General features: G+C 44.2%; 2 long non-coding RNA genes across 2 annotated transcripts; one reads left to right on the top strand and one right to left on the bottom strand.

Annotated features, from left to right (window-relative positions):
* Positions 1–7,499: 7,499 nt before the first annotated feature.
* LOC141164131 (uncharacterized) lies at positions 7,500–15,614 on the top strand. The gene is made up of 4 exons (XR_012250838.1): positions 7,500–8,647; positions 14,178–14,319; positions 14,428–14,556; positions 14,645–15,614. It is a non-coding gene; the product is annotated as an uncharacterized lncRNA (long non-coding RNA).
* A 2,800-nt stretch (positions 15,615–18,414) lies between these two features.
* Positions 18,415–18,970, bottom strand: LOC141164130 (uncharacterized). Its single transcript, XR_012250837.1, has 3 exons — positions 18,868–18,970; positions 18,687–18,790; positions 18,415–18,545 (listed from the first exon to the last, which is right to left on the bottom strand). It is a non-coding gene; the product is annotated as an uncharacterized lncRNA (long non-coding RNA).
* Between the last annotated feature and the right edge of the window lie 6,057 nt (positions 18,971–25,027).

Here is a 25,027-nt window from a genome sequence, read left to right as displayed (position 1 = left end):
CTCATATACTTGTACATAGTAATAATATCACCCCTAAGCCTTAATTTTTCCAAAATAAATAACCCCAAGTGTAATAACCTGTCTTGGTATTGCAGACCCCCCCAGTCCTCTAATAACCTTGGTCGCTCTTCCCTGCACCCGCTCTAGTTCAGCTATGCCTTTCTTATACACCGGAGACCAGAACTGTACACAGTATTCTAAGTGTGGTCACACTAGTGACTTGTATAGAGGTAAAATTATGTTCTCCTCATGAGCATCTATGCCTCTTTTAATGCATCCCATTATTTTATTTGCCTTTGCAGCAGCTGCCTGACACTGGCCACCAAACGTGAGCTTGTCGTCCACCAATACACCCAGGTCTTTTTCAGTTACTGTTTTGCCCAGTGTTTTACAATTAAGCATATAATTATACATTTTATTTCCTCTGCTTAAGTGCATTTCCTTACATTTATCCCCATTAAAGCTCATTTGCCATTTATCAGCCCAGGCTTCTAGTTTAAGTAGGTTCTCCTGTAATATAAAATTGTCCTCCTCTGTATTGATTACCCTGCAGTGTTTAGTGTCAACTGCAAATATTGAAATATTACTCTGTATGCCCCCTACAAGGTCATTAATACATGTTAAAAAGAAGCGGGCCCAATACTGACCCATATGGTACCCCACTGTTCCCACATACATATATTTTCCCCTGTTCCCATTGTTCTCATTTTATGTATCAACCTTTTGTGTGGAACCGTATCAAAAGCTTTTGAAAAGTCCATATACACAACATCCACTGCATTTCCTTTGTCCTGTCCAGAACTTGCCTCCTCATAAAAACTGATCAGCTTAGTTTGACAGGAACGGTCCCTCGTAAACCCATGTTGATATTGGGTCATGAAATTATTCTTCTTCAGATACTCTAGTATAGCATCTCTTAGGAAACGCTCCAGGATTTCACCCACAGTAGAGGTTAAGCTTACTGGCCTATAATTTCCAAGTTCGGTTTTTGTCCCCTTTTTGAATATTGGTACCACATTTGCTATACGCCAGTCCTGTGGTACAGACCCTGTTATTATGGAATCTTTAAAGATTAAAAATTATGATCTATCTATGATGTTACTTAATTCCTGCAGTACTCGCGGGTGTATCCCATCCGGGCCCGGGGATTTGTCACCTTTAGTGATTTTTAGACGCCGCCGTACTTCCTGCTTGGTTAAGCAAGGGACATTTAATGTAGAATTTTTGTTATCACTGATCATGTTTTCTGTCATGCGATTTTCTTGTGTAAATACTGTTGAAAAAAAATCATTTAGCATATTGCAAACTTTTGACCTTGCAGTAAGTAATAAAAATGCTTAAAAACATTCTCTCTCTCTCATTATTCTGGCTTTTGGCAAATATAAAAAAATTATGGTAATTCTAATTGACCTAAAGCAGGAAAGGTTTATTCTGATTTCATGTTAGATATTGAGAAAAACATGCATATGTGTCTTTTTATATAGTGTATGTAAACTTCTAGTTTGAACTGTAGATGGAAATAAACAATGAGTGAGAAGAGCCTTATGTTATCATTAATCTATTAATCCTGAGTCCTTCACCCCTGCACAGATGGTAGAGCAAGTGGTTATGGACGAGTTCGTACATTCCCTGCAAAGGCCAATACGGACTTGGGTTACCCAGGGTGATCCCTGGGACGCAGATGAACTGGTTGGTCTGGTCGAGAGGTATCAGGGGGCTGAGGGTTCCTTGGGAAAGCAGCCCACTCCATACTGGGGAACTCACCAGGGGGGCGGAGGCCCAAAAAGGGGTGGGGCGTCCAAGGTCCAAAGCGGTGGGGGAGGCAATGCCCATGGTCCCTGCGGGTGATATTACATGCTGGAGGTGCCATGTAGCCGCCCCCTGACCACAGAGAAGATGGATTGTAGCCTGGGACGCCGGTGCTCTTACTATGCTTACCCCGCCTGCAGCGTGGACTATCAGCCCAGTGAGGGGCCACAGTCATGTCCCATGACCGTAAATGGGGTACTGGTGGCATGACTCTTGGACTCAGGGAGTTTGGTGACTCTGACAAGGGCCACACCTCCTCACCAGTTGATCCCCGGGAAAAACGAGGGTGTCCGATGCATTCACGGGGACGCCATGGATTACCCGTTGCCAAAGTGACTATACAAACTGACTGTTGGGCTGAATCCAATGAGGTCGGGGTGGTTAAGGACCTGCTTCATCCGATAATAATATAATAATAGGGCGGGACTTCAGCCTGTTCTGGGACTTGTGGCAGAAAGCGGGGGTACCATGTGTCTCAAACAGGACCAGGGTACACCATGATGCATCACCGTCGCAGTCAGAGGCAGAGGAGTTCCCCCTGTTTGTCCTTGCTGGTGACGAGGACAAAACGGCGACTCCGGAGGCCGAGGTTCCCGAATTGAGGGTGTCTGGGGGGAACTTTGGTGCTGATCAAATGCAGGATCTTACCTTAAAGTATGCCTTTGATAATGTATCTGTTATCAATGGGGTTGCTCAAGATCTGGGGGCTGACACCAGGTTCCCATATTTTACACTCAATGGGGAACTTCTTTATAGGGTCACTAAGCCAAAAGCGGAAGTGATAGAGCAGTTGGTCGTGACAGGTTCTTATAGGCGTATGGTATTAGATCTGACCCATTCTCATATCTTGGGTGGGCATCTAGGAATGGACAAAACTCGGGAGCGGGTCCTGCAAAGGTTCTACTGGCCTGGATGTCACCGTGAAATTGTGAATTACTGCTGGTCCTGCCCCACCTGTCAGCAGCTAATGGCTCCCGTATTCCATTTCCCAGCCCCCTTGTACCGTTACCTGTTATAGAGGTTCCATTTGACCGGATTGCCATGGACCTTGTCGGGCCCCTGGTAAAGTCCACCAGGGGCCACCAATACATATTGGTTGTATTAGACTATGCTACTCGGTGTTCGGAGGAAGTACCATTGAGAAACTCCTCCGCCAGAAGTATCGCCAGGAAGCTGGTGTAAATTTTCTCCCGGACGGGCCTGCCAAAGGAGATCCTGACAGATGAGGGAACTCCTTTTATGTCAAAGGTGATGAGGGAGTTGTGTAAGGCTCTCCTCTCCAGATTACACAACTCCGGACGTCTGTATACCATCCGCAGACGGACAGCCTGGTGGAGAGATTCAACAAGGTCGTTGAGAAGGATGGGCGATACTTGGATTGCCTGTTGCCATACCTGCTTTTCTCCATTAAGGAAGTTCCCCAGAGCTCTACAGGGTTCTCACAGTTTGAACTGCTATACGGACGGCATCCTTGGGGACTTCTGGACATAGCAAAGGAGTCCTGGGAAGCAGAGATTACATTCCACCAGAGCATCATCGAGCATGTGCCCCGGCTGCAGGACCGGATCGAGAGGGTGATGCCAATTGTGAAGGAAAGCCTTCTACAGACACAAGAAGCCCAGGCGAGGGTCTACAATTGGGCCGCAAGGCTGAGACAATTCAGCCCTGGAGACCAAGTGTTAGTGTTAGTACCCACTGTCGAAAGTAAATTTCTGGCCAAATGGCAAGGGGTGTATGAGATGGTCGAGAAGCTGAGTGAAGTCAATTAAAAAATCCGCCAGCCAGGTAGAAGAAAGTCATACCAGATCTACAACATCAACTTGCTTAAGTCGAGGTGAGACAGGGAAGCTACACGTTTGGGGGTCAATTCTGAAGCCAGGATTGAGGACGTAGCAGTGGCAGAGACACTATCACCGGCCCAAAAACAACAGTGCCTAGAATAGCTGCAGAGAAACCGAGACCTGTTTTCAGAGTTGCCCGGGTGAACGCAAGTTGTGGAGCATGAGATCTTGATGGAACCGCATGTACGGGTGAACCAGAGACCGTATCGAATTCCTGATCTCCAAAGAGGTGCGGAGAATGTTGAGCCTGGGCGTCATCGAGGAGTCTAAGACTGGTCTAGCCCCATTGTTCTTGTACCCAAGTCGGATGGAGAATGGCGCTTCTGTTACGATTACAGGAAACTAAACAAAGTGTCCAAGTTTGACGCCTATCCGATGCCCCGGGTCGATGTACCTGGCAGGCCCTAGCCTTTCAAAAAGTTCATCACTACCCTGGACCTAGCCAAGAGGTATTGGCAAATTCTCCTGTCCCCAGGTGCTAAGGAAAAAACTGCCTTCTCTACACCCGATGGGTGTTTTCAATATACCAGGATGCCATTTGGTCTACAGGGAGCCCCAGCTACCTTCCAGAGGGCCATGGACCGGATCCTAGCCTCGCACAAGAAATATGCTGCCGCTTACCTGGACGACATCGTGATTTTCAGCCCAGATTGGGGAAGATGCACTGAGATATGCCGGATTTACCATAAACCCCAAAAAAATGCGCCATAGGAAGAGAAGAGGCGAAATACTTGGGCTACGGTCTAATAAAACAGCAAGTGAACAAGGTGGAAGCAATCCAGAATGGCCTGCAACCGGCCTCCAAGAAACAGATATGGGCCTTTCTGGGAATAATGGGATACTATCGGCGATTTATCCCGAATTTCGCCACAATAGCGGCACCCCTGGCCGACCTGCTTAGATGTAAAGACGGCGATGGCCAAGTGTTTTTTTGAGGCAGAGGTGGCGTTCCAAGAACTGAAGCTCGCCCTATGTAAGCAGCCGGTCTTAATAGCGCCTGACTTCAATAAAGAGTTTGTGTTCTAGACGGACGCCTCAGACGTCGGCATAGGAGCCGTCTTATCCGAAGAAGTAAATGGGGAGGAACATCCCATTCTTTATCTGAGTAGAAAACTACCGGCCTGCGAAAATAACTATGCTATTGTGGAAAAAGAGTGCCTGGCCATCAAGTGGGCGGTTGACACCCTTAGATACTACTTATTAGGCCGCAAATTCAGGCTAGTGTCAAACCATGCTCCCCTAAGATGGATGAGGGAAAGGATGGGGAAGAATGCCTGGATGACCACGTGGTTCCTGGCACTCCAGAACTTTAGTTTTTCAGTAGAGCACAGGCCCAGGAAACTACATACTAATGCCGATACCCTGTCCAGACTTCCCTGTCTAACAAGTGAAGGTGCCAAAACCCCTGGATTTGGGCGGGGAAGGGGGGGGTTATATGTGACAAAGTCACTGGCAGAGTGTCAGAGGGCAGATATGTTTCACTGAGGCTATTAGCTTCAGTGATGTGAAACATGGAAGTTGCTCCTGCATATTAGGTGCAGAGAGGGTTAATGAGCCAGGTTTCCAAGGGCATATTTTTTAGGTGAATGGCTAAGTGCAGGGCGATAGACCATCCACCATATCTCCACTCCAGGGAGTGGTCTGGGCTTTAAATAGCCAGCCTTGACACTCAGGTGTGTTCAGTGTATGGAGAAACCTGCTCCAGAGAGGAGCTTGCAGGGATTGAGCTGAACTGTGTGTGCCTAACCCTGAGTGGCCGGACCCTGACCGATATACGGACTGTGCTGCATCTTTGTATTTTGTTTTGCTGGTATGCCGAATGGGCCGTGTTTACTTTATGGACTCCAGGTTGATTTATGACGTTTAATAAATCAACTCGATATTTAGAGAGACAGTGTTCCTTGTCTACCTCCGCATACAGCCTAACAAGCCGCTTTACCACACTATGTATTTTATTTCTAGACTTACTTCTTGCTTTATTTCTTCTCACAGGTTTGTCCTGTGTAGATGCCTTTTTTCTTTTAGAAATGATTCCTGATAATTGTTCTGATGAAGTATGGATTGTGAAGACAAGTTTATATATGACCTCTAATTTTGGGTGTGCAGTTTTGTGCACCATTTTATTGCTGTTATATAGGTGACTAACAATAGACACAAAATACATGCAAAGTTTGTATATTTAAATAAAAATGGCAACCTATTTTATGATTTCATTGATTAACCACACGGCCCCTTCACCTTCTGTGGAAAAAATTGTTCTGTGGCTTTTGGTATGACTTAAAGCGGTCTTTCCCAAGAATTAAAGTTAGCCACTATCAGGGCCGGCGTCAGCAGCATGGAGCACCCGGGCAAGTGCAAGGGCCCTGAGCAGACGGGGGGGTCCACTTGCGATCAGGGCACCCCGCCAGGCTATGGGCGAAGGAGAGCGGTGCCAGCGCCCACCCTTCTCCCCCGCTTGCTCAGGGCCCTGGCAGCGGGATACTTAACCTCTTCCCATGCCTCCGCAGATCCACTGTCTTCCTGCTGTGCGCTCCCTGTGACATCTCAAGTCAGAGGGCGCGGTGACGTCTTTCCACCGCACCCTCCCCTGAGCCATCACAGGCAGAGCGGGACGACGCCGGCGACGCTGGAGTCCGGACCTGAGCAGCGGCAGCAGGTGAGGAGGCGTGAGGTATGTATTTGATTTTTTTTTTATGTATGGTGGCATGGGGCATTATATGGGGGGGGGACAAGTGACATCCTGCATGGGGCATTATATGGGGGGACAAGTGACATCCTGCATGGGGAATTATATGGAGGGGTGACATCCTGCATGAGGCATTATATGGAGGGGAGAAGTGATATCCTGCATGGGGCATTATATGGTGGGGGAGTGACATCCTGCATGGGGCATTATATGGTGGGGGAGTGACATCCTGAATGGGGCATTATATGATGGGGCAGTGACTTCCTGCATGGGGCATTAAATTGGGGGTGACATCCTGCATGGGGTATTATATGGGGGGTGATATCCTGCATGGGGCATTATATGGGGGAGCGACATCCTGCATGGGACATTATGTGGGGGGAAAGCCTGCATAGGCCATTATGTGGCGGGAACAGATTGCATGGAGCATTATATGGGGGCTATTATCCTGTATGGAGCGTTATAAGGGGACCAGTATCCTGTACGGAGTGTTTTATGGGGGCCAGTATTCTGTATGGAGCGTTATATGGGGGCCAGTATTCCATATGGAGCATTTTATGGGGGCCAGTATACTGTGTGGAGTGATTCACCGGTTTCTGAGCTATTGTGGAATTTACAATAGATATCACTCATGTAATGTAAGAAGTGAAATCTTTGGCATTGTACTATATCTATATTTCTCTGCGGTATCTGTGCATCATGAATCGTGGTATGTGTTAAAGGGGCCCACTGAGACTCTATCGCCCAGGGCCCAGAAAATCCTGGAGCCGGCCCTGTCCACTGTCCTTGGGTTAAGGAAAATTCTGGTGCTCTGAAAGAACTCTGCAGAGCCTCACTGGTATAGAGAGCAAGTCGAGTATTTGCAGAAATGCTCAATTCATTGTGTATTTTTTGGACCCAGTCATCAGTAATCCATTGGATAGATGATAACTTTCACTCTTGGGAAAACCCCTCTAAGGCCACTCCCCACTATCAGTATTTGGTCAGTATTCGGTCAGTATTTTTTCTCAGGAGTGGGAGCCAAAACCAGGTGAGGAACAATCAGAGAAAAGGTATAATAGAAACAAGTCACCAATTCTGCATTTATCACCCACTCCTGGTTTTTGCTCCCACTCCTGAAAAAAAATACTGACTGAATACTGACCAAATACTGATAGTGGGGCCGTGGCCTTACTCCTTCCCTCTGCAGCCAAATTTCTTTCATTTTTACCTCCCCTTCTTCTAAGAACCATAACATTTTTATTTTTCAGTCGACATAGCTGTATGACGGCTTTGTTTTTTGCAGGACGAGGTGAAGTTTTTAATTATACTATTCTTTTACCATTTCTCTACTGCTTATATTCGGTCAATGTGCTCCTCGAGTTTGCAATGAACAGCATACTGATCAATGATAGTCCAAGTTCAAGTGCACATGAGTAGAGATGAGCGAACCTGAACAGTAAAGTTACTGTTCGGGTTTGGCACCCCGAACATTGAGTGTTCTTCTCACTGTCATCAGCATGACAGCACGAGAAACCCCGGCGGCTCTGATCGGTGGTATGATTAATACCACCGGTCAGAGCGCTGCGGTTCCCACGCTGCCAGATGACAGCGTGGGATTAAAGGCCCAAACATCAAGTGTTTGCCACGCTGTCATGGGCATGAACGCAGTCTCAATGACCGACGGCGAACGTCACCACTAGTCACTGAAGCCGAGCTCACATCAGCTCATTCTTCAGTGGTTTTAAGCCGGGGACTGTTGCATCTTTGCACCGTCCCAGTTGAAATCTATTTATCCCAGACTTGGATTACGGCGTGGAACAGAACTTCAGACAGGTGAGGGATATTGTTGTTTTTTTATTTTTGCAGCTCTCTGATCGGCGGTAATGATCTTACCGCCGAACAGAGGCAGTGTTTGCAGGGCTGTCATGCATATGTCAGCGTGGCAAACACCAGTTGTTCGGGCCCCCCATTCATGTGAATGGTGATCTGTGTTCGGGTATTGTTCTGGTACCCGAACTTTTAATAAACAGTTCGTTGTTCGGCTGAACCCACCGAACCCGAACTGTCAGGGGTTCGCCCATCACTACACATGAGCCATTTTCAGCGTGCGGTATTCTTATCCATTTTAGGCGTGAGAATGGTGCATATAATGAGATACAGCTCTAGTAGCTATCTGTGACGCTGCATTCTTGTCTTTCAATTAACAGCAGAGCTTCAGCACTACCACTCTGGTGGACCAGGAGAAATGAAAGCAGCAGTCATTCATTGGCAGGGTCGCTATCAGCTCCCTCCTGACAGAACCCGCACACCGCATACAACATGTCTCAAGGTAATATATTACTGTTATACATGTGAACAGCACTAGAGTCATACGGTTTCAGCTTGTGCATGCACCATACATGGGTTTAACTAAATACATGCTTAGAACAGGTTATTTTTTGGCTTTTTGCATGGGGATTCACTAGCAGATGTTGGATCAGCAGATTATATATGCCTCTTATTTGCAGGCTCTGCTATAACTACCAGCACACCCTTTATATGTGATGCTATAATCTGACCACATTATAGTATCTAGTCAAATTTGAATTGGTCAGGCTAATTGCTAACCACCTGCTATTTATTCCCCCTGCAAACTCCTTATATATGTATACTGGTGCTGTCATTATCTTTCTTTGCTGTTGTTTCAGAGTTTCTGCCACGAGGGATATGGTCTTTTTCTCCTTGGCTTTTTCCACTTGCCAACTTGGTCGTATCTCTCACATCAGCCAACATTTATGCAATGTAATTTTTTATCCTTTCTATTCCCAATCTAATAAATAATAAATATACACTGCTCAAAAAAATAAAGGGAACACTCAAATAACACATCCTAGATCTGAATGAATGAAATATTCTCATTGAATACTTTGTTCTGTACAAAGTTGAATGTGCTGACAACAAAATCACACAAAAATCATCAATGGAAATCAAATTTATTAACCAATGGAGGCCTGGATTTGGAATCAACCCCAAAATTAAAGTGGAAAAACACACTACAGGCTGATCCAACTTTGATGTAATGTCCTTAAAACAAGTCAAAATGAGACTCAGTATTGTGTGTGGCCTCCACGTGCCTGTATGACCTCCCTACAACGCCTGGGCATGCTCCTGATGAGGCTGAGTATTGTGTGTGGCCTCCACATGCCTGTATGACCTCCCTACAACACCTGGGCATGCTCCTGATGAGGCTGAGTATTGTGTGTGGCCTCCACATGCCTGTATGACCTCCCTACAACGCCTGGGCATGCTCCTGATGAGGTTGCGGATGGTCTCCTGTGGGATCTCCTCCCAGACCTGGACTAAAGCATCCGCCAACTCCTGGACAGTCTGTGGTGCAACGTGACGTTGGTGGATGGAGCGAGACATGATGTCCCAGATGTGCTCAATCGGATTCAGGTCTGGGGAACGGGCGGGCCAGTCCATAGCCTCAATGCCTTCATCTTGCAGGAACTGCTGACACACTCCAGCCACATGAGGTCTAGCATTGTCCTGCATTAGAAGGAACCCAGGGCCAACCGCACCAGCATATGGTCTCACAAGGGGTCTGAGCATCTCATCTCGTTACCTAATGACAGTCAGGCTATCTCTGGCTAGCACATCGAGGGCTGTGCGGCCCTCCAAAGAAATGCCACCCCACACCATTACTGACCCACTGCCAAACCTGTCATGCTGAAGGATGTTGCAGGCAGCAGATTGCTCTCCACGGCGTCTCCAGACTCTGTCACGTCTGTCACATGTGCTCAGTGTGAACCTGCTTTCATCTGTGAAGAGCACAGTGTGCCAGTGGCGACTTTGCCAATCCTGGTGTTCTGTGGCAAATGCCAAGCGTCCTGCACGGTGTTGGGCTGTGAGCACAACCCACATCTGTGGAGGTCTGGCCCTCATACCACCCTCATGGAGTCGGTTTCTAACCGTTTGTGCAGACACATGCACATTTGTGGCCTGCTGGAGGTCATTTTGCAGGGCTCTGGCAGTGCTCCTCCTGTTCCTCCTTGCACAAAGGCGGAGGTATCGGTCCTGCTGCTGGGTTGTTTCCCTCCTACGGCCCCCTCCACGTCTCCTGGTGTACTGGCGTGTCTCCTGGTAGCGCCTCCAGCCTCTGGACACTACGCTGACAGACAAAGCAAACCTTCTTGCCACAGCTCGCATTGATGTGCCATCCTGGATGAGCTGCACTACCTGAGCAACTTCTGTGGGTTTTAGAGTCCGTCTCATGCTACCACGAGTGTGAAAGCACAACCAACATTCAAAAGTGACCAAAACATCAGCCAGAAAGCATTGGTACTGAGATGTGGTCTGTGGTCCCCACCTGCAGAACCACTCCTTTATTGAGCGTGTCTTGATAATTGCCAATAATTTCCATCTATTGTCTATTCCATTTGCACAACAGCATGTGAAATTGATTGTCAATCAGTTTCGCTTCCTAAGTGGACAGTTTGATTTCACAGAAGTTTGATTTACTTGGAGTTATATTATGTTGTTTAAGTGTTCCCTTTATTTTTTTGAGCAGTGTATATTTTAATTAAGAGCTTCTTCTCTGGCTACTCTTTTGGAGATTTGTGCTAATTATAAGCATAGCTGATATTTTGGCTACAATTCTCTTTCCTTTGGTTTAATACTCTGGTAAAGAGATAACTTTAATAGGTTTTGATCTGTTTTTTTTTCCAAACTGCTTTCTAAAAAATCATGGACTTACGATAGAAACCTAATAAATAAAAAGTGATAACAGGTGGGACCCATGGCCAGATTAACCTCAATAATAGTATTTATTTTTACCACAATCGGAGGAGCACATCGTCAGGTAGGGAGCATTCGGACTGCTCTCCTATTGGCACAAGAGACTCACAGCATAGCTGCTGGAAGCCATTCTTCACTTCCTACACAGAGCTTTCTCTATGGCTGAGCCAGTGCCAGCTGCGTCATTTAGCCAGCCACAAGAGGATGACACAGGAACCACAGGGGAGAGGTGATTGTATTTTTTTTATATGAATGAATTGGGGGTGGGGAGCTGGAGAGAAGACATGAAAATATATGGAATTTGGGATGGTGGTGTGGGGAGAGGACATGTCATTATAAAAAGCTTTTGATTTCATTAAATGTGACCCCTTAATGCTGCAAATTAAGCAAATGACCATTTTCAGTTGTTTACAACCTATTAAATGTTTGGAAACTTTTGTGCATAATAATTTGGAACAGTGCTTGGAAAAAAATACTGTTATCATTGATAGGTTTGTGCAATAAAATTTGATCCATACACTTGATTTATACATTTGATGATTTGAACATTATACTGACTCCTTTGCATTGACCATTTAGGAAAATCCGAGAAATATAGCATTTGCATAAGGCTGCGTGCCCACTATGCGTTTTTCTAGCGTTTTTGCCGCGCAATTTCCGCAGCGAAAAAACTTAAAAAACACTTGGTAATACGTGCCCCATGGTCCCCAATGATAATCCGCATGTGCTGTGGATATTTCCGCTGTGGATTATCATTGCGGAAAAATCCGCAGCAAGTCCATTAATTTTGCGGAAGCGCGGCGTTTTCGACGCCATTGACTCGCATTGGGCCACTTCAAATCCGCAAACATGTTAAAATGCTTGTGGAGTTGAAGCACATTTGCTGCGATTTTGTATCACAAAACTGCAGCAAATGGGAAGTGACCTCATGTGGGGGCGTTCATGCCATCCCATGAGCATCCCATAATCCAGGAAGGCGAGAATCCCAGACCATTCCCGTCTACCAGGATCATGGCTGCTCATCTGGGATGGTATAAGCGCATGAATCTCAATGTGGGATTCATGATTAGTGTGGTAAGTAGTGTCTGTGTGGGGTGTATGTGGGGTCTGTGTGTGCGGGTGTCAGCAGGCAGACATAGGCCGATGTGAGACTACTACTCCCATCGACCTATGTCTGTCCCCAGTAAACTAGTGCCAGCAGGAGCAGCTCGATGGGAGCAGTAGTTGCCATCAGCCTGCTCCTGCTGTAAAATGTTACACAAAATTAAAATTATTGCCCCCATATATGTTTTTTTATTTATTGCCCCCATATATTATTGCCCCAATTTATTTTTTATTTTGCCCCCCCACCTTATTTATTATTTTGCCCCTTTTTTGAGGGGGGGTTGCCATCAGATTCCCTTTTTTTATATATATATATTTTTTATTTTATTTTATTGCCCCCAAGATTATTTATTTAATCTACTGTCCCTTTTGTTTAGTTTTTATTCATTGGTGGCCAGTGGTTACCTAGAAAAAAAAAATAATTAAGTAGTTAATACATTACCTGTCCCCGCCGATCGCCACCTGAAATAAAATAAAAAAATACACCTATACTCACCTACACACCTAATTCCCCGAAGCCATTGATCTCCTGTAATATAAAATAAAAACCTTATCCTTACCCCTCCATAGTAGTCCACGAGTGTCCCACGAAGATCTCCAGTTTAGAGTGGCCACATAAAATGTGACGGCTCTAAATCGCCGCTGCCGCTACAATGACGGGGATGCAAAGCGTCCCCGTCATTGCATCACGGAGTTCACCGGAGTTAAGGCAGCGCTGCTCCGGTGATCTCCTTTACGGCCCCGCTGACCATGAGAAATTCCCACGGTACAGCAGGGCCGTAAAGGAGGCCACTGGAGCAGCGCTAATGCACTCCAGATGTGACAGCTGTGCATGGGAGCTCAGCGCAGGAACGTGGACAGGTAATTATTTTTTTTTAGTAAATTAAGAATTTATTAAAATGGTGTTTTATTTCAATTAAATTATTTTTTTCTGGTTGTTTCTGTGTTTTTTTTTAACTCTTTGTAGGTTAGTAATGGGGGTGTCTTCTAGACGCCCCTCATTACTAACCTGGGCTTCATGGCAGCTGGCGCTGACATGAACCCCACCACTATTACCCCCTGCCACCGCACCAAGGCAGCGTGGAAGAGCGAAGCTAAGCGCCAGATTTGGCGCACAAATATGATGCGCCAAATCTGGGGCGGCTGAGGGCTGATATTATAGCCTGGGAGGGGGCCTATAACCATGGCCCCTTTCTAGGCTATTGATATCAGGTCGCAGCTGTCCGCCTAACCTTTGCTGGCTACAATTCATAGGGGGATCCCATGTCATTTTTTTGGGGGGGTGTCCCTTTATAGTAGCCAGAAAAGGCAAAGCGGCTAGCCATTGCTGGCTTCAATTTATAAGGGGACCCCACGTTTTTTTTTTTGGGTGGTCCCCCTGTACAATGGCCAGTAAAGGCTAAACTAACTGCTGTGGCTTGATATTAATAGCAAGGGAAGGGGCCATGGTTATTGGCTACTTCCCAGACTATTACATCAGCCCTCAGCCGTCTGCTTTCCCTCTGCTAGTTATTCAAATTATGCGGGAGCCCACGTTTTTTTTTAAATTATTTAGTGAAATGAAAGATTATTGGACAGCGTATGTGGGCTCATTCACTGAAAGCTCCTGCTTACGCTGTAAGGCCAATTTCTCACGTCCACATATCCACGTCACTGCAGATATGCGTGACCGAGCATGCTTCGGAATGGGTCTGTGTGTGGGTCTCCGGTACGTGTGGAAAATGTCATCACCACTCTTCCCGGAGATTCAGACGTGTGAAAGAGCCGTAGAATATAGGGGGGTTGTTGTGTGTGTGTGTGTGAACGCATGTATACACACATGCGTAGACATCTCCATATGTTTTGCGTGTGTGTATGTATATATATATATATATATATATATATATATATATATATATTTATATATTATTTTTTACTCTTTTATTCCCCCCTTTTTTTTAAAAAAAAAATATTCACTGACGGTATGTTATACACTCTAGATTGAAATATATCCGGAAATCTGGGACAGGGCCAGTGAGGTCTATAAAGACAAACAGAAAAAAAAGGATGCTTGGGCCGCTGTTTTGAGGGAAATCTATCCCCAGTGGGTGCATGCGGAACCACATGCCCAAGAGAAAATTAGTAAGTTTTGATTTTTGCATTTATTTGTACAATATTTTTATATATATTTGTAATTTCATTTTTGTTGTTAAAGCAGTACATAAATTGTTTTTTGTTTTGTTATTGCAGTGGCTGATATCAAAAGTAGGTGGCGATCGGTCACCAACCGCCTGGTGAAAGTGACTCATCGCCACGGAAAAGAAAGGTGCCTTTTGCAGACGAGCTGGCTTTCATGTTAAGCAGCAGGAGTTTGCGGAGGTAATTTCCCAATAAGTATTATTAATCGAAATGTTTACAAAAATATTGTATTAATATGCCTTATTTTTTTACCTTTTATTTTATACAGAACTGAAGGCAATATTAGGGCCCCAACCCCAGGTCCACAAGAGGACACAAGCACTGAACATGGAGCAGAGGAATCAGAGGACTTCTTTCTAGTTTCCTCGCCGGATCAATATGTTTGTCCGTCCACTTCTACCGCTGGTTTGGCCGCTGCCGGTTGTCCCGACGCTTCTTCAAGTCCTGCTGACATCGTGCCGGTTTCGGGTACTGCTACTCCTGCTGCAAGTGCTGCCGGTAGCTCTACTGGTGATGTGTCGAGGCCCACTGGGAGGGGGGCTGGTTCTGCTCGTCCCGTGGCATCGAGAAGGGCGGCACCAAAAAAAGCCAAAAGCCACGAGGGTGTGACTAGTGTGCTTGAAGCCCTCACTAATCGCACCCTCAGTCTTGTGGACAGGACAACACAAGAAGATGACCTGGATAAATTTGCCTTATCTATAGCTGGCCGCCTCAGATCCATGCCACGAGACAAGCAGAACATGTACATGACTGCAGCCAACGCTCTGGTTATGGCAATTGATGGGACATCAGTTATGCCCTCGCCCCCAGCCGTACTTACTGGGATATTTAATCTGTTCAATCCCAGTGGGCCTCCACCACCACCAGCAGCTGCAACCCAGTGTTTTGGGCAGGTTGCAGCATACCGGCCTGAAGAGACGCAAGCCACTTATGGTCGCCAACCAGCCCCTGGAGCATCAGCACTTCGTCAAGGACCATCTCCAAACAGTGGCTTTTCTCCAGAAATGTTTCCTGGGTACAGCTATGACCCTGATTATCATAATTTGTAGTTAAATGATTTACCCCCTCCCTGGCATCATTTTTGGACCATAGCAAATACAGACAGCACCTGTAGGTCGTTAGATACACAATTTTTTTGAGTTTTATATAGTTAAACAACCTACAGGTGCTGCCTGTATTTTATGGCCCTAAACTGATGACAGGTCTGCGGTACACAATGTGTCATATATTCCAAAGTTATGGGCAATGTTTGTCCCAAAAATTTCTATAGAAGTTTGTTGTTTTTTTTGGTTAAAAAAATTGAAAAAGTTGTTCTATATTATGTATAAAAAAAATATATTTAAACTATTTGTGTTCATTTTACTTTTCAAGTGTATATGTGGTTGGATTGGGTTCTAACTGAAAAATTGGTCCCCTGATCTGCGCTGACCATAGCGCAGGTCAGGTGAACTCTAAATTTTGAAAGTTATTCAGCTACTCTACGTGTGTGGTCGACTGTATACAGTCGTTTTTAAATTAGAAATATACTTGGATATTTTTTTCGACAACAAAGTTTTGGATGGATACTATTCTCAACATTGTTCTTTGCTAGTCCTGCTCTTAGCGCAAGCAAAATGACAATGGTGAGTGATGACTTCAGCAGACAATACTTGGGAAGAGGGCTCTAGTAGTATCGCCAATTCCCAGGCACTGATACATGTGGGTTGTTCACACACACGTATTTTAAAGATATAAACACGGACACGGATATCTCACGTGTTTTTTAAATTTTTGGGACAAGTACATGAAATATCTTGACATGCGATGCACTGCTAAGCCATCTTGTGACTACAAATTGTGACTGAGAATAATCAGAAGTAAGGGTCCCAATGTAAGTGAATGATTGCCAAGTTCTAGCCTTGTTGGGCCTGTCATACACTTACATAAACTTTTGAGTTGACGTATGGTTCTAAAGCAATACATAGAAGGTGAAAATTCAAGAGATATTGGAGACAAGATTAAAAATTAAACCAAATATTTTTTAAACATTTTTTGGGATTTTTTGAAAAAAATAATCGTATGGAAGCTCTTCTTTTATTGGTCATTAGATCTTCTCTGCTGGTCAGGCTGCTCAACACCAGCACAAGAGTATTGCCATTGCACGGCACCTTCAGGACTCATGAAGTAGTCAGCGAAGGTTTCTCGTACCCAGGCACCAGAGTTGGATGGCCTTCCCTGACCCAAGTTGACAACTGGAATTAATTCTGACAGCTGTGACTCCTCATCTATCTCTGTGCTGTATTCACAAGCATAGTTGTGGAGTACACAGCATGCCTTAATTACACTGTCAACAGTCTCAGTGTGAAAGATCCTCCACTGACTGCACATGATTCTGAAGGTGCATTCCACATATCTGCGTGCACGACTCAGCCGATTATTAAAAATCCTCCGCCGGTCATTCAGTGCCCTTCGTGGGTATGGGCGCAGCAGGTTGGTGTTTAAGGGAAATGCTTCATCCGATACAATCACAAAGGGAACTGGATGTGTGGCACCCGGCAAAGGTCTTGGGGCTGGGAGCGCTCCGCCATCTTGAAGAATTTGCACCCAATCTGTGATGATCTAAACACCCAAGAGTCCCCAGTACTGCCATAGGCACCAATGTCAATGGCAACAAATTTGTAATGTGCATCAGCCACCGCCATCAGGACTACACAAAAATATTTCTTATAATTAAAGAAGCGTGATCCTGATCGTGGTGGCTGCCGAACTCTCACATGTTTGCCATCAACAGCACCTATGCAGTTGGGGAAATTGGCCACAGTTTGAAAGCCTGCTGCGACCTGCAGCCAAGTCTCCTCGGTTGGGGAAGGTATCAAGATGGGCTGCAACTTCTGCCAGATGACGCTACATGCGCACCTCACAATTCTGGAAATGGTGGATTTACCAACCCTAAATTGGAGGTGCAGTGATGTATAGCTCTCTCCTGTGGCCAAAAACCTGAAAAGGAAAAATATAAAATTAGAAAAGCCAGAAAAAGAAAAGAAATACAAGCCAACGCTATAATTCTCCATTATTGATTACTATGGAAAAAATTACGGACTTTATTACAAAATACTATTCCAGCAATGAGAGACTTTTTTTTTTTGGGGTTCGGTTAAACATTTTGTAGGTGTTTTTTCATCCTTTGTTTGCTCTTGAGTTCACACATATCAATTCTATTATGTTTTCATTTTGTGTCTGTGTTTGCCTATAATGTTTGCTCTAGAGTTCACACATCAGTGACCTTTTCAATCTGATCTTGGTGCATTGTTATATCATGGGCAAGCCAAAAATAGGTACATAAAAACAGACACAATGGAGCCATCACCACAGGGTGACTAACAAAACCAGGTACACCTGACAGGAGGGGTGAGCTGCTGTGCCCATTCATGGGTGGTGGAACTAAAGTCATTGTTCCTATGTGATTATTAAAATACAAAACCCCACAAGGCCTCTTTCACATGTCAGTTTCTCCCGTATAAGTGGTGACAGTTTCCAGACGTACCGGAGACAAGAAACATAATGATTGCTATTACTTTATTCTTAATTTTTACAGTTGGGGACACACTATTAACCCACTCATCATGGTCCCTGCTGGTGCTGAGCACAGCGCCAGCAGAGAACCATGATGAGCTCATCGTTCAGCACCGACTTCAGGGATTAGCGATTGTAGTGCTGACTCCCAGAAGTCCGTCCATGTGATCCAGGTGCAGCACATGTAACGCACACAACTACAAGTTGGAAAACACACACGGGCACACAGGGAAAGGATATCTCTGGAACATTTTTTGGTAAGGTGCTGGTGATATGTGTACATGTGAAACCGGCCATGGATGATAAATGCAGAATTGGTGAGGATTTAAAAATGTATCTTATTAAGCACGTGTTTTTTTCTCCAATTTAGGACAATAATAATGTGTAAATACTGACAATAATTATTCTGGCCGTGGCAGCATATGTTGTTTATATCTAAAAATAAAAAAAACACATATATATATGGAAACATTCAATTTACCGCAAGGTGATGAGCAGCCTTTCCTCAGCAGAGATGGCCGTCGCATTATGGTATCACAGTAGTCCAGCAATGAATTAGCAGCCGATCAAACGCAGCAATGGTCAGATAGCAAAACTGCTGAAATTTTTCTGGAAAACTTTATTAAACAGAAAACCCCCAACAAAAAAAAACCACACGGATTAAAATATAATTTTGTAACATAGCATACCAATAAAAACTCCTTAAAAAAAAATGGTACATACGGGTGACAATATCCTTTTTTTCTCATATATCTTACCTCTTTAAATCCGGGTAAAGAACAATGAAGTGGCCCTTGTCCGCCTGCTCCTGCAAGATAGGGTGCACCCACATCTTTTTGGATCTTCTTCTCCTTAACCGCTCCTATGGAACAATAATAGGTTAGTACACACTACATAAAAATAATGTAACCCAAAAAACCATCTACTTTAATTTATTACCTGCTCGCTGTAGTAGTGCAGGAGATTTATGGCAGTCAGCAGCAAAAGGTGTATGCATGGTCTGCTGAGATGCAGGGGCTGCAGTTCCAGTGGCATCCTGTCTATTGCAATAAACAAAATGGTGAAGAGGGGTTGAACTAGGAAATGACATCAGCAGTTTCACTGTTTTTTCCACTAACTTTGTGTTCAAAAACGCTTGAAATATGCTTACAAAAATGCATGTAAAATCCGCATGCAAAAACGCATCAAAAACGCGTAAAAAACGCATGTGTTTTTCTGGCAAAGGAGATGCAGAAATGCTCAGGAAAATTTCTGCTTCATTTCTGCATCGTGGGCACATAGCCTAATAATTTGGAACGTGGTATAGCGCTGACCCTTATTACATAGCGTCACCTCTTATTATGCATAGTGCTGTCCCTTATTACATAGTTTTCCCTTCTGATGTATAACACTATACCTTATCATATAACAACCCCTTTCTTATGTATAGTGCTGTCCCTTATTACATATATAGCATCCCTTCTTTTTATGTATAACCTTGTCTGTTTTTACTTAGGATCTCCTTTATTTTAGCATATGTATAGTGCTGTCCCTTATTACATAGCATCACCTCATGTTATGTATAGCCCTGTCCCTTTTTACATAAGGATCTCTCTTGTTATTTATAACACCATTCCTTATTACATAGTGTCTCCTCTTTTTGTGTACAGTGCTGTCTCTTATTACATACAGGTGCATCTCACTAAATTAGAATATCATCAAAAAGTTAATTTATTTTAGTTCTTCAATACAAAAAGTGAAACTCATATACAGTTATATGAAAAAGTTTGGGCACCCCTATTAATCTTAAGCTTATTGTTTTATAAAAATTGGTGTTTTTGCAACAGCTATTTCAGTTTGATATATGTAATAACTGTTGGACACAGTAATGTTTCTGCCTTGAAATGAGGTTTATTGTACTAACAGAAAATGTGCAATCTGCATTCAAACAAAATTTGACAGGTGCATAAGTATGGGCACCTCACCAGAAAAGTGACATTAATATTTAGTAGATCCTCCTTTTGCAAAAATAACAGCCTCTAGTCGCTTCCTGTAGCTTTTAATGAGTTTCTGGATCCTGGATGAAGGTATTTTTGACCATTCCTCTTCACAAAACAATTCCAGTTCAGTTAAGTTTGATGGTCGCCGAGCATGGACAGCCCTCTTCAAATGATCCCACAGATGTTCAATGATATTCAGGTCTGGGGACTGGGATGGCCATTCCAGAACATTGTAATTGTTCCTCTGCATGAATGCCTGAGTAGATTTGGAGCGGTGTTTTGGATCATTGTCTTGCTGAAAGATCCATCCCCTGCGTAACTTCACCTTTATCACTGATTCTTGAACATTATTGTCAAGAATCTGCTGATACTGAGTGGAATCCATGCGTCCCTCAACTTTAACAAGATTCCCGGTGCCGGCATTGGCCACACAGCCCCAAAGCATGATGGAACCTCCACCAAATTTTACTGTGGGTAGCAAGTGTTTTTCTTGGAATGCTGTGTTTTTTTGCCGCCATGCATAACGCCTTTTTGTATAACCAAACAACTCAATCTTGGTTTCATCAGTCCACAGGACCTTCTTCCAAAAAGAAATTGGCTTCTCCAAATGTGCTTTTGCATACCTCAGCCGACTCTGTTTGTGGCGTGCTTGCAGAAACGGCTTCTTTCGCATCACTCTCCCATACAGCTTCTCCTTGTGCAAAGTGCATTGTATAGTTGACCGATGCACAGTGACACCATCTGCAGCAAGTTGATGCTGCAGCTCTCTGGAGGTGGTCTGAGGATTGTCCTTGACTGATCTCACCATTCTTCTTCTCTGCCTTTCTGATGTTTTTCTTGTCCTGCCACTTCTGGCCTTAACAAGAACTGTCCCTGTGTTCTTCCAATTCCTTACTATGTTCCTCACAGTGGAAACTGACAGGTTAAATCTCTGAGACAGCTTTTTGTATCCTTCCCCTGAACTATGTTGAATAATCTTTGTTTTCAGATCATTTGACAGTTGTTTTGAGGAGCCCATGATGCCACTCTTCAGATGAGATTCAAACAGGAGAACAACTTGCAAGTGGCCACTTTAAGTAGCTTTTCTCATGATTGCATACACCTGGCTATGAAGTTCAAAGCTCAATGAGGTTACAAAACAAAAAAAAGTGCTTTAGTAAGTCAGTAAAAAGTAGGTAGGAGTATTTAAAACAAGAAAATGATAAGGGTGCCCATACTTATGCACCTGTCAAATTTTGTTTGAATGCAGATTGCACATTTTCTGTTAGTACAATAAACCTCATTTCAAGGCAGAAACATTACTGTGTCCAACAGTTACTACATATATCAAACTGAAATAGCTGTTGCAAAAACACCAATTTTTATAAAACATTAAGCTTAAGATTAATAGGGGTGCCCAAACTTTTTCATATAACTGTATTATATAGAGTCATTACAAACAGAGTGATCTATTTCAAGTGTTTATTTCTGTTAATGTTGATGATTATGGCTTACAGCCAATGAAAACACAAAAGTCATTATCTCAGTAAATTAGAATACTTTATAGCAACAGCTTGAAAAATGTTTTTAAAATCCAAAATGTTGGCCTACTGAAATGTATGTTCAGTAAATGCACTCAACACTTGGTCGGGGCTCCTTTAGCATAACTTACTGCATCAATATGGCGTGGCATGGAGGCGATTAGCCTGTGGCACTGCTGAGGTGTTATTGAAGCCCAGGTTGCTTTGATAGCAGCCTTCAGCTCGTCTGCATTGTTGGGTCTGGTGTCTCTCATCTTCCTCTGGACAATACTCCATGGATTCTTTATGGGGTTAAGGTCAGGCGAGTTTGTTGGCCAATCAAGAACAGTGATTCTGTTGTTTTTAAGCCAGGTATTGGTACTTTTGGCAGTGTGGACAGGTGCCAAGTCCTGGTGGAGAATGAAATTTCCATCTCCAAAAAGCTTGTCGGCAGAGGGAAGCATGAAGTGCTCTAACATTTCCTGGTAGACGGCTGCGCTGATTTTGGTCTTGATAAAACACAGTAGACCTACATCAGCAGATGACATGGCTCCCCAAACCATCACTGATTGTGGAAACTTCACACTAGTCCTCAAGCAGCTTGGATTGTATGCTTCTCCACTCTTCCTCCAGACTCTGGGACCTTGATTTCCAAAAAAAAAATTGGAACTCTGGGACCTTGTGGAGTGTGTCAATGACTGCCTTCTGGATATCTGTAAAGTCAGCAGTCTTCCCCATGATTGTGGAGCCTACTGAAACAGACTAAGGGACCTTTTTAAATGTGTAGGAAACCTTTGCAGGTGTTTTTTGTTAATTATTCTAATTTCATGAGATAAAGACTTTTGTGTTTTCATTGGCTGTAAGCCATAATCATCAACAATAACAAAAATAACACTTGAAATAGATCACTCTGTTTGTAATGACTCTATATGAGTTTCACTTTTTGTATTGAAGAACTGAAATAAATTAACTTTTTGATGATATTCTAATTTAGTGAGATGCACCTGTAAATGACCTCTCTTGTTATTTATAGCGCCATTCCTTATTACATAGCATCCCCTCATTTTATGCATAGCGCTGTCCCTTATTAATACAAAGAATCCCCTCATTTTATGTATAGCGCTATCTCATTTTACTTAGCATCTCCTTTTTTTGTTTAGTACTTGTTACATAGGATGCTTTCTTGTTATGTATGGCTCTGTCCCATATTATATAGCATCACCTTATCTATAGCACTGTCCCTTATCACATATGGTCCTCTCTTATGTATAGCACCATTGCTTATTACATAGTGTCCCCTCTTGTTGTGAATAGTGCTGTCCCTTATTATATAGCATCCCCTCGTTATGTATAGAGCTGTCCCTTTTTACATAGTGTCCTGTCTTATTATGTGTAGTGTCATTCCTTATTAATGTCCTCCATTGTTATGTATAGTGCCATCCCTTATTCCACAGCATTCCCTCTTGTTATGTATAGAGCTGTCCCTTATTACATAGCATTATCTTGTTATGTACAGTATAGATTTGCCCCATATTACATAGCATCACCTTGTTATCTATAGTGCTGTCCCTTATTACATACGGTTCTCTCTTATTATGTACAGCGCCATTCCTTATTACATAATATTGTCTGTTATGTATAGTGCCATTCCTTATTACACAGCATTTCCTCTTGTAATGTATAGCACTTTCCCTTATTACATAGCATCACCTTGTTATTTATAGAGCTGTTCTATATTGCATAGCATCACCTTATTATCTACAGCGCTGTCCCTTATTACATAGCGTCCCTCTTATTATGAATAGCACTGTCCCTTATTACAAAGGATGTTTTCTTATGTATAGCGCTGTCCCTTATTACATAGCATCACCTCATGTTATGTATAGCGCTGTCCCTTTTCACATAATGATCTCTCTTGTTATTTATAACACCACTAGATGGTGGACCGATTCTAACACATCGGGTATTCTAGAATATGTATGCGGCCGACCGGGCACAATCAGCAGAACGTTGTTTAAATTTGGCGCCAAAATCGCTGATTGGTCGCGGCCGGCAACCGCGACCAATTAGCAGAGCGGGGTTTAAATTTGGCGCCAATAATGCTGATTGGTCGCGGCCGGCGACTGCGACCAATCAGCAGAGCGTTGTTTAAATTTGGCGCCAATCAGCATAGCGGTGTTTAAATTTGGCGCCAAAATCGCTGATTGGTCGTGGCCGGCGGCCTCGAGCAATCAGCAGGGCGTTGTTTAAATTTGGCGCCAAACTCGCTGATTGGTCGCGGGCGGCCGCGACCAATCAGCAGAGCGTTGTTTAAATTTGGCGCCAAAATCGCTGATTGGTCACGGCTGGCGGCCGCAACCAATCAGCAGAGCAGTGTTTAAATTTGGCGCCAAAATCGCTGATTGGTCGCGGCCGGCGGCCTCGACCAATCAGCAGAGCGGTGTTTAAATTTGGCGCCAATCTCGCTGATTGGTCGTGGCTGGCGGCCGCGACCAATCAGCAGAGCGTTGTTTAAATTTGGCGCCAATCTCGCTGATTGGTTGCGGTTGGCGGCCGCGACAAATCAGCAGAGCATTGTTTAAATTCGGCGCTAATCTCGCTGATTGGTCGCGGCCGGCGGCAGCGACCAATCAGCCTCGTATTAGCGAGGATCGGGGAGAGGCGCTGCCTGTGTGGGTACTTTCGCTGCGAGCAGCTGGGAGATGAGCAGCTGGGAGATGAGCGGCTGCTCGCAGCAGAAGCATCCCGCCGCTCCCCGGTCCTCCGTTCACACTTGTCATCGGGAGATCAGCGGTCCTAGCCGCTGATCTCCCGAGGTTAGCCGCATGGAGGTCAGTGGCGCCGCATGTCGGGGTAGTTCTGCTGCTAGCGCCGCTCATCTCCCGGCTGCAGCGCCGCTGACCTCCGTCCGGCAGATGAGCCGCTAACGGCCGCCATCTTTTTTCTGAAATCCCGCGTCGCTGATTGGCCGCGGCCGGACCAATGAGCGACGCGGGATTTCCTGGACAGACAGCGGCCGGACCAATGAGCGACACTGGATTTCCTGGACAGACAGACAGACGGGATAAGACAATTATATATATAGATTCCTTATTACATAGTGTCTCCTCTTTCTGTGTATAGTGCTGACTCTTATTACATAAATGACCTTTCTGGTTTATAGCGCCATTCCTTATTACATAGCATCCCCTCATTTTATGCATAGCCCTGTCCCTTATTAATACAAATAATCCCCTCATTTTATGTACAGCCCTGTCTCGTTTTACTTAGCATCTCCTTTTTTTTTTTGTTTAGCACTTATTACATTGGGTGCTTTCTTGTTATGTATAGCTCTGTCCCATATTATATAGCAACACCTTGTTATCTATAGCATTGTCATTTATTAAATATGGTCCTCTCTTATGTATAGCACCATTACTTATTACATAGTGTCCTCTCTTGTTGTGAATAGCGCTCTCCCTTATTACATAGCATCCCCTTGTTATGTGTAGAGCTGTCCCTTTTTACATTGTATCCTCTGTTATTATGTGTAGCGTCATTCCTTATTAATGTTCTCTGTTGTTATGTATAGTGCCATCTAGTGATAAGCGAGAATGTTCTATTAACCCTTTCGGCAAGCAT

The sequence above is a fragment of the Phyllobates terribilis genome, unplaced genomic scaffold, assembly GCF_046119375.1.
Source record: "Phyllobates terribilis strain yellow unplaced genomic scaffold, ASM4611937v1 Scaffold_10__3_contigs__length_209671492, whole genome shotgun sequence".
NCBI classification, from domain to species: domain Eukaryota; kingdom Metazoa; phylum Chordata; class Amphibia; order Anura; family Dendrobatidae; genus Phyllobates; species Phyllobates terribilis.
The sequence above is the reverse complement of the archived record's forward strand: the minus strand, read 5'-3'. Positions and strand labels throughout refer to the sequence as shown.